The sequence below is a fragment of the Propithecus coquereli genome, unplaced genomic scaffold (genome assembly GCF_000956105.1).
Source record: "Propithecus coquereli isolate 6110/MARCELLA unplaced genomic scaffold, Pcoq_1.0 Scaffold134, whole genome shotgun sequence".
NCBI lineage: Eukaryota > Metazoa > Chordata > Mammalia > Primates > Indriidae > Propithecus > Propithecus coquereli.
Genome location: NW_012137636.1, coordinates 1,180,004 through 1,196,704, shown reverse-complemented (window position 1 = coordinate 1,196,704; position 16,701 = coordinate 1,180,004). Strand labels below are relative to the sequence as shown.

The 16,701-nt window shown below is 40.4% G+C and overlaps 1 protein-coding gene across 1 annotated transcript in view; it reads right to left on the bottom strand.

Annotated features, from left to right (window-relative positions):
- LOC105805796 (engulfment and cell motility protein 1) overlaps positions 1 to 16,701 on the bottom strand; it is a 265,488-nt gene that overhangs the window by 56,947 nt on the left and 191,840 nt on the right. The gene's annotated exons all lie outside the window — the stretch shown is intronic.

Genomic DNA, 16,701 nt, shown 5'->3' with positions numbered 1-16,701 from the left:
ATATATAAAGACAAATCCAGTCTAGATTATATTCATCTTTATAACAACAAAGTCATAAAATATAAACTTTAATATTGTTTCATGAAGGAAGGGGCCCACAAAGACAAAATTACCTAAGGCACACAAAAGTCATACTATGGCTGCAGCATAGATAAATACAAAGCATCTATAAATCCCTATCTATAAATCTCTATCATAAGTATCTATAAATCCATCATGTCTGTATCTGTTAGTCTCTACCATGTCTATTACTTACCCATCTATCTATCTGAATGCCTTCCTATATATAATTCCCTGAAATCCCACCATCTCAGTTAGATTTCCTCCTCCACCCCCAATTTTTTCAGTCGTTCAGAAAAACTGTGCTAAGCCTTGTATCTGGATCTACATCACTGCTCAGTGGAGTATAAATGCTTCAACCTTTCTAGGGGTAAATTTTGTAAAGGAATAAAAAGCTTTGAAATTTCAGACCATTTGTCACAGAACTTCTCCTTCTAAGAATTAATTCAGATGAAATTAAAATCAGATGGAATTACAGGGATGTTCATCACAGTGCTGTTTCTTACTAAAAATGGAAACATTCCTAAATATCCCTAAATAAGTGTCTAATCCAATTATGGTAGATGCACACAATAAAATACTAAGCAGCCATTAAATAATGATGTAATTATATATTTGTAGTTGTGGAAAGATAGTCACAATATATTAAGTATAAAGAATAGATTATAAAAAGCAGTATAGTTTAATCCTATTTTAATGCCAAAAAAGTGTGGAAAGATATATACCAATCTATGTTGGTGATAGAATAATAACTAATTATTAGTTTTGCTTCTCTGCATTTTTAAACTTTTCAGCAATGAGCATATATGACTTTGAAATTAAAAAAATGCTCAACATCTCTAATCATCAGGGAAATGCAAATCAAAATCACAATGAGATATCACTTATCTCCAGTGAGACCGGCCTTTATCAAAAAGTCCCGAAACAGTAAGTGTTGACGTGGATGCGGAGAGATAGGAACACTCAAACACTGCTGGTGGGACTGCAAACTAGTGCAACCTCTGTGAAAAGCAATATGGAGATACCTTAAAGAGATACAAGCAGAAGTACCATTCGATCCAGCAATCCCATTACTGGGCATCTACCCAAAAGAACAAAAGTCGCTGTATGAAAAAGACACCTGCACCTGAATGTTCATAGCAGTACAATTCACAATTGCAAAGATGTGGAAACAACCCAAATGTCCATCAATACATGAGTGGATTAATAAATGTGGTATATGTATACCATGGAGTACTATTCAGCTTTAAGAAATAATGGTGATATAGCATCTCTTGTATACTCCTGGATAGAGCTGGAACGCATTCTACTAAGTGAGGTATCCCAAGAATGGAAAAACAAGCACCACGTGTACTCACCATCAAATTGGTATTAACTGATTGACACATAAGTGCACATATAAGAATAACATCTATTGGATGTCAGGCAGGGGGGAGGGGGGAGGAAGGGACGGGTATATGCATACACAAAGAGTGAGATGCGCACCATCTGGGGGATGGACACACTTGAAGCTCGGACTTGGGGGGCGGGGGGGGCAACATACGTAACCTAAACATCCATACCCCCATAATATGCTGAAATTTAAAAAAAAAAAAAAAGAAATAGAAAAAAAAAAGTGCTAAAAGTATGTATTCTCTGATTCCAGATCCTTTGGGAGACACTTTGCTGAGGAAATTATAAAATATGTGTGCAAAGATGTAGCCACAGAGATATAGGTCTCCTTCATCATCAAATTTTCCCTCTCTACTGAATATTTCTCAGGAGCATATAAAGATGTATAATTTCTCCCACCATTAAAAAAAAATTCCATTTGACTGTAACTTCCCCTCCAGCATCCACCTTATTTTTGCACGACTGTGAAGCAAAAGCCCTTTGCATGGTCATCTATACCAGTACCTCTCAAACCATCAGTGGTGAAAGACCAGTTTGTTTTCAATTTCTAATTTCTAATTTGTTGTTTAGAAAGAGAAAGTCTTGAAAACCATAATGCAAATTAATCACTAGAAAAATGATCACACGCTTGAAGGCCGTGGCAATGTCAAACTGGTCTGAACGTTTCCAAAAGCTTCCTCTGCACCATCTCCTGGCAGCAATCCTCAGCCCACAGTGAATAGCACACCTATGTAGTCATTGTCCCATTGCCTCTGTCTCCACTTGCTCTCAACGCAGCCAGTCTGGCTCTCTCCTCCCCTTCCTCACTGAAACTGCTCTCGTTCACGTCACCCTGACCTCCACATTGCGAACATCAACGTTCAATCCACAATCCTCATTTAACCCCACCATCTGCAGCATATGATACAGGCAATCTCTCCTGCACCTTGAATTGAACTTTCTCTTAGTTTTCTTCCCACATCTCTGAACCCCAGTCAATTCCTTTCCTAGTTCCTCCTCCACTTGCCAACCTCTAAAGGTTGGGCTGTTCCAGGGATCAATCCTGAGGCCTCTTCGATGCTCTCATTTAGTGTCATAGCTTTAACTATTATCTATATATTGGTCTTGCCCCAAAATCTCCAGCTCAAAACCATCCCCTGAACTCCAGACTCCACATATATCCAACTACAAAAACAACATCTCCATTTGGATGTCTAAATGGCATCTCAATATTGCACAACCAAAGCAGAACTGCTGATCTTCTGTGGCCCTCCACCAGTCTCAATGATGACTCCATGCTCTAGTTGTCCATCCCTGCCTCCTCTTCTCATTCCCCACTCCACATCCAATCTGTCAGGGAAAATCCTGTTGGCTCTACCTTTAACGTAAATCCCGAATCCCATCACTTTACGGTACTGGTACCACTGACACCCTGGTTCAAGATACCATCATTTCTCTACTTGCCTATTGTAGTGGCCCTCCTGCAGGCTAATCTCAGTAGATGAGCCAAACAATAATTCTTTAAAACTGTAAGGCACGTAATGTCACCTGTATGCTCAACCTGTCCAGTGGCTTCTCCTTCTATTCAGAGTAAAAGCTGACTTTGCTACAAGGGCCTACAAGGGCCTGTAGACTCTCCCACCCACCAAACCCCCTTCTCCCCTGCTACTCTTCCCTAGTTCTCTCTGCTCCAGCCACACTTGCCTCCTTCTTCTTCCTTTCCCAAGCTGGACACTCCCTGCCTCCGGGCCTTCACACTGGCTGTTCCTTCCCTCTTTCTGGAAAACTCTTGTCCATGTGCTATCTTGGCCACCCTCCCTCACTTCATTCACAGTTTTGATTAACGTTGCCTTCTCAGTGAGGCAATCTCATGCATCCTCCCTTTTCAGTAGGATTTTCTCCATTGTATTTTTCACCATATGACGTGGATCTTAATTTGTTTATTGTGTGTTTTTCTCCAGCTAAAATATATGCTCCTTAAGGGAAGGGATGGTAGTCTGTTTATTTATTGCCACAGCCCCAGTGCTAACATGCTCAGTGTATTTACAGAGCAAATGTTCATCTTGGTGCCCTTTATAAAAACAAAAACTTGCAAACAATTATAAACATCTGTCAATAGGAGACTTATACTTTCATAAAATGACGTACTATTTATGTCGATATCTACAAAACGACCATATCTATGAAATGGAATATTATTCATCTGTTAAAAGTTTGAATACACTACAAATGAATATATTTACTGAAAGAAAAGAGCTTTGTAACACATGAAGTGAAACGAATCAGGTTACAAAGCAATTAGCAGGATGTTAGTTCATTTTTATCATAAAATCACATAGGAAAATTTTTTAAAATATATGCATTAAGGTAAACTCCTAATCTAAAACAAAATCCAAAAAACAATGAAAACAATGAATCCCATGAGACCTTAAATTTGAGGTTTCCTCTGATGACATTAATGACACAGGAAAGCAGCAGAACTCATTCCGGCCCAAGCAAGTCAGGTGGGAAAATTAAGTCAGTGCATTTTGGTAGGATTCTTATGGACACAGTAAAAAGCAATTCCTCAAACTATTAAATAGCCAATAAAAGCCAGAGAACCATTAGAGCCATGCTTCTCGGGGATAGCTGTGACTTGCAGAAATGTTAATAGCATTTGCATTTAGGCTTATTTCTTCCTCCAAGTTTCGAGTTATTTAAACGCTCCTGTTTCCAAGTAAAAATGGGCCAGGCAGCTACTTCAGCCCCCAAAAGCCCCACCAGCATCATCGAGTGGCGAGTGCCACTAAACCCAGCACAGAAGATGTCAACGTGGGAAAACACAGCGGGAGAAAAGGATGAAGGGAAAGGGATTTTTTTTTTCCCTCTTCCTGTATCTGTTCTGCTGAAATTAAGGTTTCATTCCCCTCAAAAGACTCGGCTGGCAATAAAGTTCACATTTCAAAGGAGGAAAAAATGCAGAGTAAGAAAAGCACATTTTACTTAATTCTCTTTTCAAAAGCTGAGAGCAGTCATGCCTGTACGGGAGAAAGCAAGTCCTTCTGTCCATGCTTTGAGGTTATCTGACCCCCCCAGGAGCTGCTCAAAACAAGGCCTGGGGCATTTCCTTAATTCTCTTGACCAGAATGCAACAGCCAATCTAAGTTATACATACGTCGCACAAGAACAGGTGATGGCAAAGTTCTAGTATAACTAATTTAGTGATTAGAGTGACTGTATTGGTTACATAAAAAGGAGCCTCTGTATCGCAGTAGCTTTGGAGCTAGTGGTCACCTGGGCAAAGATGGCATCTCACCCCAGAGGAACCTGAGGACCACACAGGAGAGGCTCGTCTGGGGCTGCATGGCAGCGCAGCCAGAACTCCAATCCAGGTTTTCTCATGCCCGATCTAGAGCTCTTCCTACCCCATAAGGATATCCACTTCACCATGATCTGAATTACTGTGAGGGGGTAGGTCCAAACTGGTGAGGGGCCAGTCAGCCTGCTCAGGAATCATTTGGAGAGTTTATTAAATATGTAGATTTCTGGATTTCCCTGCGGGAATCTGCATTTCATGGAAGCTCCCCTAAGCGAATCTGACACACAGCCAAGTTCAGGAATCACTGGACTAAGTTACACAAGACAAAACAGCAAAGAAAACAGCAGATTTTCATTTTTTAAAAAGTGCAAGTCATTCTCCTTACTCACTCTATAAAAAACAATGTGGAAATATGTAATTATAAAGCTCAAAATAGCTTCTTCAGGGGGAAAAAATATGATTCACATTTCTAAAGATGCTCAGGCCACAGCTGTGATCTGTTCTTGTGACCAAAACCCTTGGAAAGCCAAATTAAGGGAAGCCACATTGGGCTTGAGTGTGTGCTGGGATCTAAAACCGTGTCGTGGACTCCAAAGACAGGCCAGAGAGGCCACCCGGGGAGGCGGGAAGTGAGCTCACTGCGCAGAGACAGGCAGCTGGTACTGACCTGCGAGGAGCTGCCTCCCACAGCTCGGCTTCCTGGCTCACGGCTGCTTTCCCAGGGGACCTGGCTCCCTTCAAGTCCTGGTGGATGGGGGCACCTGCTGGGAGAGGAGGTGTCTTTGGAGAAGGCCTGTTTGCTGGCCCCTCTGAGTCCGCACTGGAGTCCTGCCCAGACCAGAGACCAAACTCTAGGCTGGTTGAAGTCAGACCCATTTTCCATAAAGAACGGGTGGGTAGAAAAAAGAAGCAAGCCGAGAGCTGTCTGGACGCTGTTGGGGATATAATGAATTAGGAAGTCACACAGCTGTGTGTTCTGAAACACGAGATTGAAAATAGATCATTTTTTCCTCTTGGGGGAACATACTGTAGTGTTGATATTTTCTAATTCAAATTTGGACCCAGTGGGCCTTCTCAACCAAATTATCCTGAGGAGGAGGGGGAGAGGGAGGGGTGAAGAGAAGCCCTTTTGTATAACTCATTCTCACTTATTTTAGAAGGAAAAAGAATGCTGTTTGAGAGGTTTCAGGGTGAAACGCAAAGTACATAAAAAATTTAGCGATGTCTGAAGAATATTTTTTGGAACTGACGCTGAAGCAAATAGAAATCTAATCTATTCACGCAACAAATGCCTATTAAATGCAGACTATACTTAGAACACTGGGCTAGAGGTTAGGATGGAAGATGAATTCACTGTGAGTCTAGTCCTCAAGGAGCTTACAGTCTGTAAGGAAGACAGGACATTTACAAAACAGGATAGCAGTGGGTGACAGCATTGCACAATAGCTAGGAGCAAACAGCACAAGAGGATCTTGCTAACAACAGTTGACAATTAACTGCATCAAATGGCTGCCACGCCTCAGTCTACTTACCCTCTCCCTGTGTCTCAAGTTCCTCATTTGTACATGGAGGTTTTGTAAGGGTTAACAGAGGTAACGTGTGCTTAGTATGACCTCCAGGAATTGTCAGCTATACAGAAAGCAATACGTGCAGTGGCCTTTCTCTCTTTTTTTTTTTTTTGGTAAATAAATTCTTTCTCCTTATCTTTAAATCAGCATGCTGTTTTTGTTTGAAGCTCAAGTGCCCAGGGCTGGGACACCACATTGGCATCCACCTCTGAATCTACACCAACCGACAAGTAAATCTCTACACCCGAAGCCGCCAGGTTAAGAATAAGAAGTAAAAGGCATTCCAGAGCTTTCTGTCCTCTGCTGTTCCCCCAACCACTGGGGACTCCCTGGAAAAAAAACCTGACACTATGGGAAACCACACTGTCTGATAAAAGTGTGTTGAAGACTTTGGATGTTGGGTATGCTTCTGTTTTTTGTTTTGTTTTTTTTTTCTATTTGTTTGTTTTGTTCATGTTATTATATTTTGGTTTTAAAAACTTCACAGGTTATCATTTCATCACTACTGCAGTGAAGTTTGATATCCTGATTTCTGTTGTTTTAATTACTTTCTTTTTGTGATGTTAGTCTAATTTACCATCTATTTGAATCTTCTAGCACTGTGCTCATATTTTCCAATTTCATGCTGCCTTCCATATTAATAGTCTACTTTTGCAACTTACGAGGACTTTTGAGGCCATGGACTGGTCCACCATGATCCCACAACAAATGCTGATGATGGTGATTACTGCTCTGGGAAAAAATAGCCTGCAGGTCCAAGCCCAGGGCTTAGAAGAGATTGGCATCTCTGGGACTAGGGAAAGACGGTTTTTGCACTTTTACATTTTTGGAGTGAGACAAGCAGCTTTAATACTAGATTGATTTTACAGATGAGGTGTGATGATGCTATCCATGCAAACAGCCTCCTTCATCGACTGGAATCTTGTTACTTTTATGATTTTCTTTTATGATGTTTCTCCTTCTATAAGAAGCTACGTGTTCTGAATCCATAGTTCCTCATGTATATAACCAACCATTGGATTTTAGGCAAGCCACACTCGGTGTTGGAAAAGACCAGAAGAGAATGTAGATATAAGTTCCATCTAAGAAAGGGCCTGTGAGCGACACCTCTGACCTGCTCTGGGAGAACTCGGGCAGCGGTGAGACTCTCCCAGACCTCCAAGGGCCAGCAGGGGCGCTAAGCTGGGCTCTAGACACTGCTTCCACAATGACCCTACTCCAGTAGCAGCAGAGCCCCTTCCTCCTCTGCAGGGAGCCTCCTGCCAGGCAGGGCTCCAGCACCTTTAGCTCCTTCAAAGAGACAAGAGGCCAGAGCTAGACCCGATTTTAAATACTTTTATTTTGAATAATTCTTCAAATTATATTTTTAAAAACAATTTTTTTTTGGCTGTAAGAAAACACAATTTTCCCAGTTTTATAACAATACACGTGAATGTGTGTGTAGTGTGTGGAGAGAGAGAAAGACAGGGAAAGATAAAACAAATGTGGCAAAATGTTAACACGACAATAGGTGAACCAGGGATCTGTGGCTCTGTGCATGAGTTCTTTGGACTTTCTTGGCGAGGGGGGAGGGTTACAAAAAATATACTTTTATTTCCATTCTTTCTCCATTCTTATTCTTTATCATTTCTTCCTCACCAATTCTCACCTCTTTATTCTTTCAAATGAACCCTAGAATCATTCTGTGAAGTTTCTACCCTAATTCCCACTGGTACTTTGGGATGAGATATGAGTCTGTACACTATTTTTTTTTCACAATATTAATGTTTTCCTACCAAGAATAACGCATTTTTGCTTCTTTATTTATTTCAAACTTTTATTGCATATTTTAGTAAAGTTCTATAGTTTTCTTCACCTAAGTCCAAGATTTTTTTCCATTGGAATCCCATAGAAATAAAAACTCTAAAGCGGTTTACATTTTCATTGCCACTGCTAAAATAATCTTTTAATTTTTCCATTTTATAATGAACTAATTACTTCTGACATGGAAAATATGCTATGTTTTGTTTATCTGCTGTCTAGCTATCCTTCTAAATTACATTGATTCTAACAGCTTGTCCTTTGCTTCTTTAGGGATTTCTAAATCGAAACTCTTATTGTCTGCAATTTAAAATACTTTGTTTCTATCAATAAACTCTACCTCTATTTTTTGGGTCTTTTACAGTAGATTGAGGAGAAATAATGCTGAATATCAGCATGCTGTATCATCCCACTTTAGTTCCAGTTTTTAATGGGAAAGCTATTTTGGTATCACCATTTTAAGGATAATGTTGGCTTGTTCCTTTATAGTAGCTTTTTTTTTTAAATGATGATAAGAATGTGTCCTATTCCATCATCTTTAACACATGACATTAAATGTTGCCAAATACTGTTATATTTTAGTATCCATTGGGTTGTAATTGAAATTAGCGTTTGGATTTTCACATGGAACTTATTTATGTGAGCTGGAGCACTGACCTATTTCCTATTTCTGAGCTCCTCATGCTTCCTTGGGACAAATGAATATTTGAGCCAAATTCAGGATCCACCGCTGGCAAACACAAAGGATTTTATAACACACACTTTGCAAACACTCAACATCCATATTTTTCATTTTATGTTTTATTTGTCCTTGTTTTCACCTTTTTTTTTTATCATCTTTAAAACCACTTCAACTTTTAGAAAAAATGGGGCCAGGAATTAAAGGGAAAAAAAGAGTAAGTATGAATAAACAGTAGAAAGTACAACAAAAGAGACATTGATAAAGTGCTATAGGAGTTTCGAAGGGGTGTGATGTCCCCCACAGTGGGGCTACAGCCACCAAAACCTGACGTTTGAAGTGAACAGGAAGGAAAAGCGTTTCTACAAGGCAGAAGGAGAAGACAAGGGAGTCTATGCCTTTCCACAGGTCTGTGTCTCTCTGCACTATGAGGGTGGGCGAGTCTGTCGGGCTCACCTCTCGATCTGTAACCTACTCCTCCTAGGAGAAAGCAGGAGTGGATGCTGGCTGGCTACATCTAACGTACTCTTTCAGAAATCATGTAAAAAAGAGTAAATTCTAAAAATCTCTAGAATAAATATAAATTATTTTCATCCATTTATAAAATTGAGATGTACTTGATATCATCTCCTTTAAACTGCCAAGTTTAATTTCTCTCCACAATCACTTATATGGAGATAAAACATTTACTGCAACTCCAGAAGTATCTACTGTAAGTACCGCCTGCTGGAACACGAAGAAACCACCAAAGAACTACAAATTCTTAAGACAGCCACTTAAATGCACAGAAATAGTTGGTTTTGCTACATCTTGGTGTCTCTAAGTCTGTATGTATTGAGTGAGATTAATGTTATTTCTTCCGTGAACAGAGAGCATTTTACAGTTGACAAAGCACTTTAACTCACATTTCGTCACCTGACATCAGATAAGAATAATGATGATGGTGATGATGATGATGGTGATGATTATGATGATGACTTCTCCATTCGGGAAGACTAAGGAACAAAACTAAGGGTAACAATTGTGATACAATTCCTCACATCAACCATGCCTACCACACAGGGCTTCTGATTCTGAATGCAAGAATCTTATGAGAAGCCCTGTTACCTTGCGAGAATACTATTATAAATCCTGCTACCAATGCCCCGTATACTCTCTCCAATGACAATGTTAATTAGGAACCAAAGTGGATGTAACTTTCTCCAGCTGAATTTAGAACATTTGTTTTGTTTTGTTTCACTTTAAACTTAAGGTTGAAACAGAATGTGAGAACAGAAGTAGAGTATAAAAATTCAAGGTGGAATCAAGATCCAGGAGTGTTCAGCTTTCCATGGAGCAAGCATCCAAGCTAGTATTAGGAGAAAAAAGGTCCTTAATAGGTTTAATTGTTAAAAGCTAATTTTCTTGAGTTTTTTTTAGCCATGATGTTCTGCCTAAGCATGGAAGTGATGGATGGCACTTCTCAGTGTACGAAAACACCAATGTCCCAGAGTTAAGTGTCTATTCTAATTGCTGCTGCACTCCACAGAGTCCTTCAGAGTGCTCGTCTGTGTTATTTTTACTCGCTAAGGCAGAGGTGTCCGGGTGATAAATTATACAGGGTGCTCCATTCGGCACCACTCGTGTGTTATAATAAATATTGCCACAGAAAGAGAAAGTAAGGAAACGGTGAACATTTTCATAGTGTGCAATGTAGGATTCTTTCTCACTTATTTTTAAAAACAGAGATTAGTTATTAAAACTTAATCTAATTATAAGTGGCCAAACAGGAGAAGATGGTAAAACTGTTTCAGAGAAACAGTAGGGCTTCCATGCAAATGTGTGTCCACTGCGCCCTTCAAAGGACACCTGAGAGTAACCCCCACACGATAGCATAATTGAGGAAATGGAGACACCCATTTGCTAAAAGGAAAGTAAGGTAGTGGAGCCCTAGCATCTTAGTGATGAAAGAAGAAATGCATTATAATCAAACCTCAATTTCCATTTTTCTGCAACCTTTGATATGGCTACATTAAAAAAAGACATTAGTGCATTTCCCCAATTCTCAATAAAGACAAAAACGACAGAGGCCTGTCATCTGACTTCAATTTGTTATAGTTTTCTGCATCAGTAAGAAAAATGCAGAAAAGAATTTTTAGTGTAAAGAGACAGAATTAAGGGTTTCAAGTAATTATTTCTCCCATCTTAAAAGAACTCAAATTTTCTTTAGCTATCTAACATCTTGTGGTCATTACTCAGGGGAGGCTGGTTTGACATTCAGTCTAGGAAGTGGGTAATGATTGGTCTGACCTCCAGACGGTCCCATTCCTTATCCATGGCTGGGTTAGGCACAGGCACGGGCCATGGCGTCAGCCAATGAGATCTGAGAAAAAGTTTGCTGAAAAGCTTCTGGAAACATGTCCACACACCTATAACAGACCCACTTGAAGAGATGGCCTCTTGTTCCTCTGACCATGTGAAGGTGGCCACTGTTTTGCTACCAGAAACAGAACAGAAAGATGGAAAGAACTTGGGTCCTCGATGCCACCACTGAACAGTTAAGCTAACCAGTCCTAGGACCTACTGAACTCTCGACTTAGACGATGTTCTTCTTGCTTTGGCCATTCTGAGTTGGGATTTCTCTTAGGTGCAGCCGAAATTGTCCTAATTGTTGCATTATCAGGCTGGGGCTGGGGTGAGCTTGTACTCAGTCATGCTCAGAAGTGCCTATCACACCTGGAAAACACAGCCTACTTCTGGAGTTGTATGCCCATGACTGGGATATTTCTTCTTATTAAAATCCTTCTGTTGGCTTCCACCATCGGTGAGGTAAAGTCCAAACTCCTCTGCATGGCAAATACTTACGATCTGATCCCTGCTTCCCCCGCCATCAATTCCTCCGTTTGCCTACTCCCTCAAACCCTCTGCTTTAGCTGCAGGGAACTAGAATTCTCTGAGCTTCCAGGTCTTTCCCCCTATCGTTTCTCACTGCTGGAATTTTCGACAGCTGCTCCTCACCATCCACACAGTCACACCTGCCTGCTTATTCTTGTCTTCATCTTTGTGACACCCCACATGCAAGTATCTCTTCTTCTCGATCACACCTGCCAAGACTCTCCTTTCCAGCCCTTACTGGCTCTTCACAAACAAAAAGAACCAAACATTGCCTCCTAGAGACATCAACGTGACTTAAACGTACTATTACCAATGACAAAATGTCTTATAATCGTTTATTTACGTGAAGGACTCCCCATTTAGCATGTGAGCTGCTTGAGAATGGAGAATGTGTTCTAAATCCAAGTCATCGGTGATTAGTAAGATCCTGACTCACAGAGAAGGAGCCCTACGGTATTAAATGAATGAGTGAGAAAAAGAAATATCCTAGTTCTACCTGACATTAAAATATAATTGGGTAGGGTGCTACGTAATTCAAAAGATAAGTAATTAACTTATTGGTACCAGAGATCAAGTTTTCCTTGTGTTCATCAGTAATTTATTATTTCTTTTAGAACAAATGCTTTAATAACAAAAACAACAGTAACCATATTTTTGTCCTCAGTTAGGAGCCAGGCATCTTCTCAAGGACTTCACACGTGTAATGAGCATTTCTGGATTTGTCTGTTCTATGCCTCCCTTCTCCTGTAAGGGCACCGCCCCCTGCCTCCCTCCATCCTCACTGATTCCATGCACCCAAATACACCTCTTCTTTTGAAGACTTGCTCCTCCCTCCTTGTCAATCTTGTTCTTCTAACTGGGGCTGCCAATTATACAGCACAGGCTATGGGCAGATGTGACTACAGCCAGGTGCACAAGTATTCTTCTTTGCGATTTTTAAAATTGAAACTAAGAGAAAACGTGTGCTCTCTTCACAAAAGAGCCTCATGGAGAAAGCAGGTTAAAAATAATACTTTTATGCAATATGTAGAGAGTGAAAAAACAAGGGGCATTGTCCCAGGTACTGGTTCCAGCTGCCACTTAAGCCAGAGCACCCTCTCCACCTCACTGAACCAGCAGTTTGCTTATGAAGAGTGAGATTCTATTACACGCAAAAAAACTACCCATCTTTCCAACTAGCACAACATCTACTATCTCATTTAAGCCTCCCACCAAATGTGTGCAGCACATATTATCTTTGTTTTATAGATATGGAACCAGAAAGAAGCTCAGAACTTATAAGAAACATACCCAAGGCATCCAATTAGTGGCTGAGCTATGATTCAAAGATGCCCAAATGCAACCACTCTGCTTCCCTGCCTCTTTCAACACTGTCCTTCTTCGGGCATCTTGAACTCCAGTTTGAGCTCAGTGACCCTAGACAACATGCAATAGGCATAAGTCTTCCCTTAATTAATAAATGTAAATGCTATTGATCTTGATTAACTCCTAGGGGTGTTATAGACTTCAATTAAATAACTTGATAAAGTACTCTGAGAATATAAATAGACATTATTTAAGACTATACTATTAGAGGTAACATTTGCTTCTTGGAAAATAATTGGGAAGCAGAAAAAATGAGGTTTTTATTTTTTTTTTTCTTAAAGCAAGCTAAAAACAGCTGCACGTAAATATTTGGTATCAGTAATTAATTGAACATTAATATGTTTGCTTTAGACACCAATATAATTGGTATTTCAGAAATGGGTTTCCTCAAGAGACCTAAAATTAAAAATAAAAAGAGAAACCATTTCTAGAAAATTAAATCTTTTTACTTCTGTAAACACCCTTTTTAATCCACCAGTTAGATTTTTAATTGGGCGCTATTTTGGTCTCAGCACTTGCTCGTAGGACTAAAGGGACCATGGTCTTCAAGGGCAATTATTAACACAAATCTGAGAAGTGCTTAGAATGATGAACTTAGGAATGCAGAAAAACAGATGTATACAAACCAAGGGAAGATAGATTTGTGTGTGAAACTAATTTTCCTCAGAAGAAAAAACAGATATCTCCTTCAACATAAGGATGCGTTCAGATTTGTTTTGCATACTAGTAACTTATTTAAGATGGCAATGGGAAAAAGGCAATCCATTAAAAAGCAATTTTCCTCTTACCACGGGGTGTTTTATCATTTGATGCCTAGCATTCAATCAGAATATAGCAATCCTTTAATATTTTATGAGCAGAAAACAACTCATTTAGGCATGTAGCCTTCAGAACCGTTCAAGTTTTTTGTAGGCCTTGAAAAATACCCTGAATTGGCTTTGCAGATGATGGTGAGTAACAGGTTTAACTCAAAACTTAAACTTAAAACTACCAAGAATTTGGGGAAATTATGCTGCAGAACAGACCATAGGCATATATTAATATTAAAAAATATAATGACATAACTCATAGGAAAAAGTATCAGTCCCAGCTGTTTCTTCCAGTTTCTGAAATACAAGAAGCTCTCTGAAGTCCTGGGGGACGGGGCCATATCTGGTTCACCTTTGTACCTGCAGTGCCCCTCACAGACGCTGGCATGTTGTAAGTGCTCCGTAGATTTTTACTGAACAAATGAATAAATGTATTTGTCATCTTAGATGAAGGGAAACTGCCCAGACAATGCCAGGCCCCAGCTGTCCAAGCCCAGTCTGGCTGCAGAAACCAGGTGTGACCAGGCCTGAGGGAGCTATGGCAGAACACTGGGAGTCTTCTCTCCTCCCCACCAGAAGGCAGGAGATGGAATAGTCCACAGTGCGAGAAGAGCATCTGTGGCACCTCCAGGGACCCATAAAGATTAATATTTGTCTTCATCTCCACTCTGTTATTTCAGCCCACAGGCGTGGGCCTCTGTCCGTGTTCCTGGACTGAATACCAGGTCCTCAAAAGGCTGGGAGGCTGCTCTACACCTGCCAGAAGTCATGCCTCAGCCCCCGTTCTGTACCCACCCCATTCCCAAGCGCAGAGCAGACCCTCACCTGAGGAGGACTGACCACTGAGACTCCCGCCACCTCGCTTCCCCACTGCCCACCAGATGGGGTTCTAATGACCAGAGGTCAGGCCATGTCAGGTCCACGTTTACCCTGCCTACACTCACTCTGGAATTGGGCCACTTCTTCCAAGTTAGTCCCCACAGGCTGAACAGAAACTGTTCCTAAGGGGCTCCTCTCACTGCTCTCACTGCAATTCAGCCACAAAATGAACACAGCTACTCAAATCATCACCCAAAACACTACCACTCCATTTCTGGATATTCTGCTCTGGAAAGAACTTGGGGGTGGAAGAGTGCAGTACAGTTTGTGAGTAATTTGCCCGAGGACACAAAGGGCCGACCCAGCACAGGTAAACCCAGTTCCCCTTCCTTCCACTCTCCTTCTCCTACGCCATGTCACCATATCACTTCTCCGTGGTACCTTTTAGCAGGATACACATACGTCCACTGGGCAAGGGGGAAGAGCAGAGAGCTAGGTATGGCACGTCATAGCACAAGAGAGTGCGTTTTCCGCTGGCGTAAAGAACAGAGCGAACAGCCAGAGCATGTCGTTGGGAGGATGGAAGCAGAGGGGATGAGGAAAGGGCAGTGTGGGGACAAAACTCGGATACAGAAATAGCAGCTTAGTGGAACACCGCTGTTCTCCAGTTCACGAAAACTCTTAGATGGTCTTGACGTGCTTTTCAGCCAGTGACTTTTAACAATTTCTCCCAAGAAATTGAGATAAACATGAAATAGTCACAGTTATCAGATGGAGGAGTTCAGTAGGATTTGTTTTATTTAGGATTTATACCTTTAAGCTGAATAAATAATAAGCGATGCTGCAGACTGGAATTTCAACAAGTTAGCCTAATTAGGAAGCAGGAAGGGTAACTCGAGTCAAGGATCCACATAAGCTGAAATCTCAACATTTGGTGAGCCGTAAACCAGAGGGTAGGTTCATGCAGAAATTTCTGACGTTAGGTTGCCACTGTTCAATGCAAAAATGCCCAGATTGGGGCTCAGAAGTGATGAACTTTCATGGCAGTTCCATGTCAACTTCAGCTGCTTTCTGCTACCTGCCCTCACTGGAAGATGATAAAGTCTCCTGCTTGGTCAAACAGGCTCAAATTCTTAGTTTTTTTTCCTTACTAAGTATTGAATTTTCCAGTTTATCTCAGCAGTACCTGTAGTCTCCCTATACTGTAAGTAAAACATAACCCCCTTTCCAATTTAATCATCGAGTTCCTTCCCATTAATCATTTCAGATCATTATTTTAAGCTCTCAAGCAGGTAACTGAATATTTATGCTTTCACAATAATACGAAATACCCCAACATTTTTCTGGCATAAACAGTCTTCTCCGGTGCTCATATTATTAAGCCTATGAGGGAAGATTTATACACCTGCTGGCTGGCACACATATAAATATGGGTGGAAGTCAGCTGGTTTAAGGAGACGCAATGTTGACAGTGATAACGGGAACAGGTTAAATCACACCCACCTTTACAGGTTAAAGTCCAATTATGCTAGTGAGAAAAAGGCAATAAAATTATAATCCTCTCTTTTTCTGGATATCCTTTCATAAATTGTGTGATATAAGTAGAAAAAAAGAGCAATAAGCATATCACTAACCACATTTTTCATTTTCAGCTACTCATTTTCTTTAATAATTTCTTCTTTCTTAGAGAAGGTGTTCCAAACAACGGAAACACTGGGAGCAAGAGAATTTCATTAAAGTATTCAATTTTTCTTTATAAAGAAAAATCATTTTGAAAGAAAGAAAATGATCTACTAGTAGGTTATAAACTGGAATTTTAAAAAAAGAAATCCATGACTCTTTTTCCTAAATAGAGGCAAGGCTGTTTTTATATGTACTCATTTTCATAATATTTGCAACTCAGCCACAATACCTGCATATTTCTCTATTCCTGTAGGTTTTAATAACATTTATTTCCAGAACAAACATGCAAAAATACATAATCTGTAAGCCTCAGCCAAAGAATAATCAATCCACAGAGATGACCATGAGAACTCAGCATCCCTGGCCTTCTTTGTA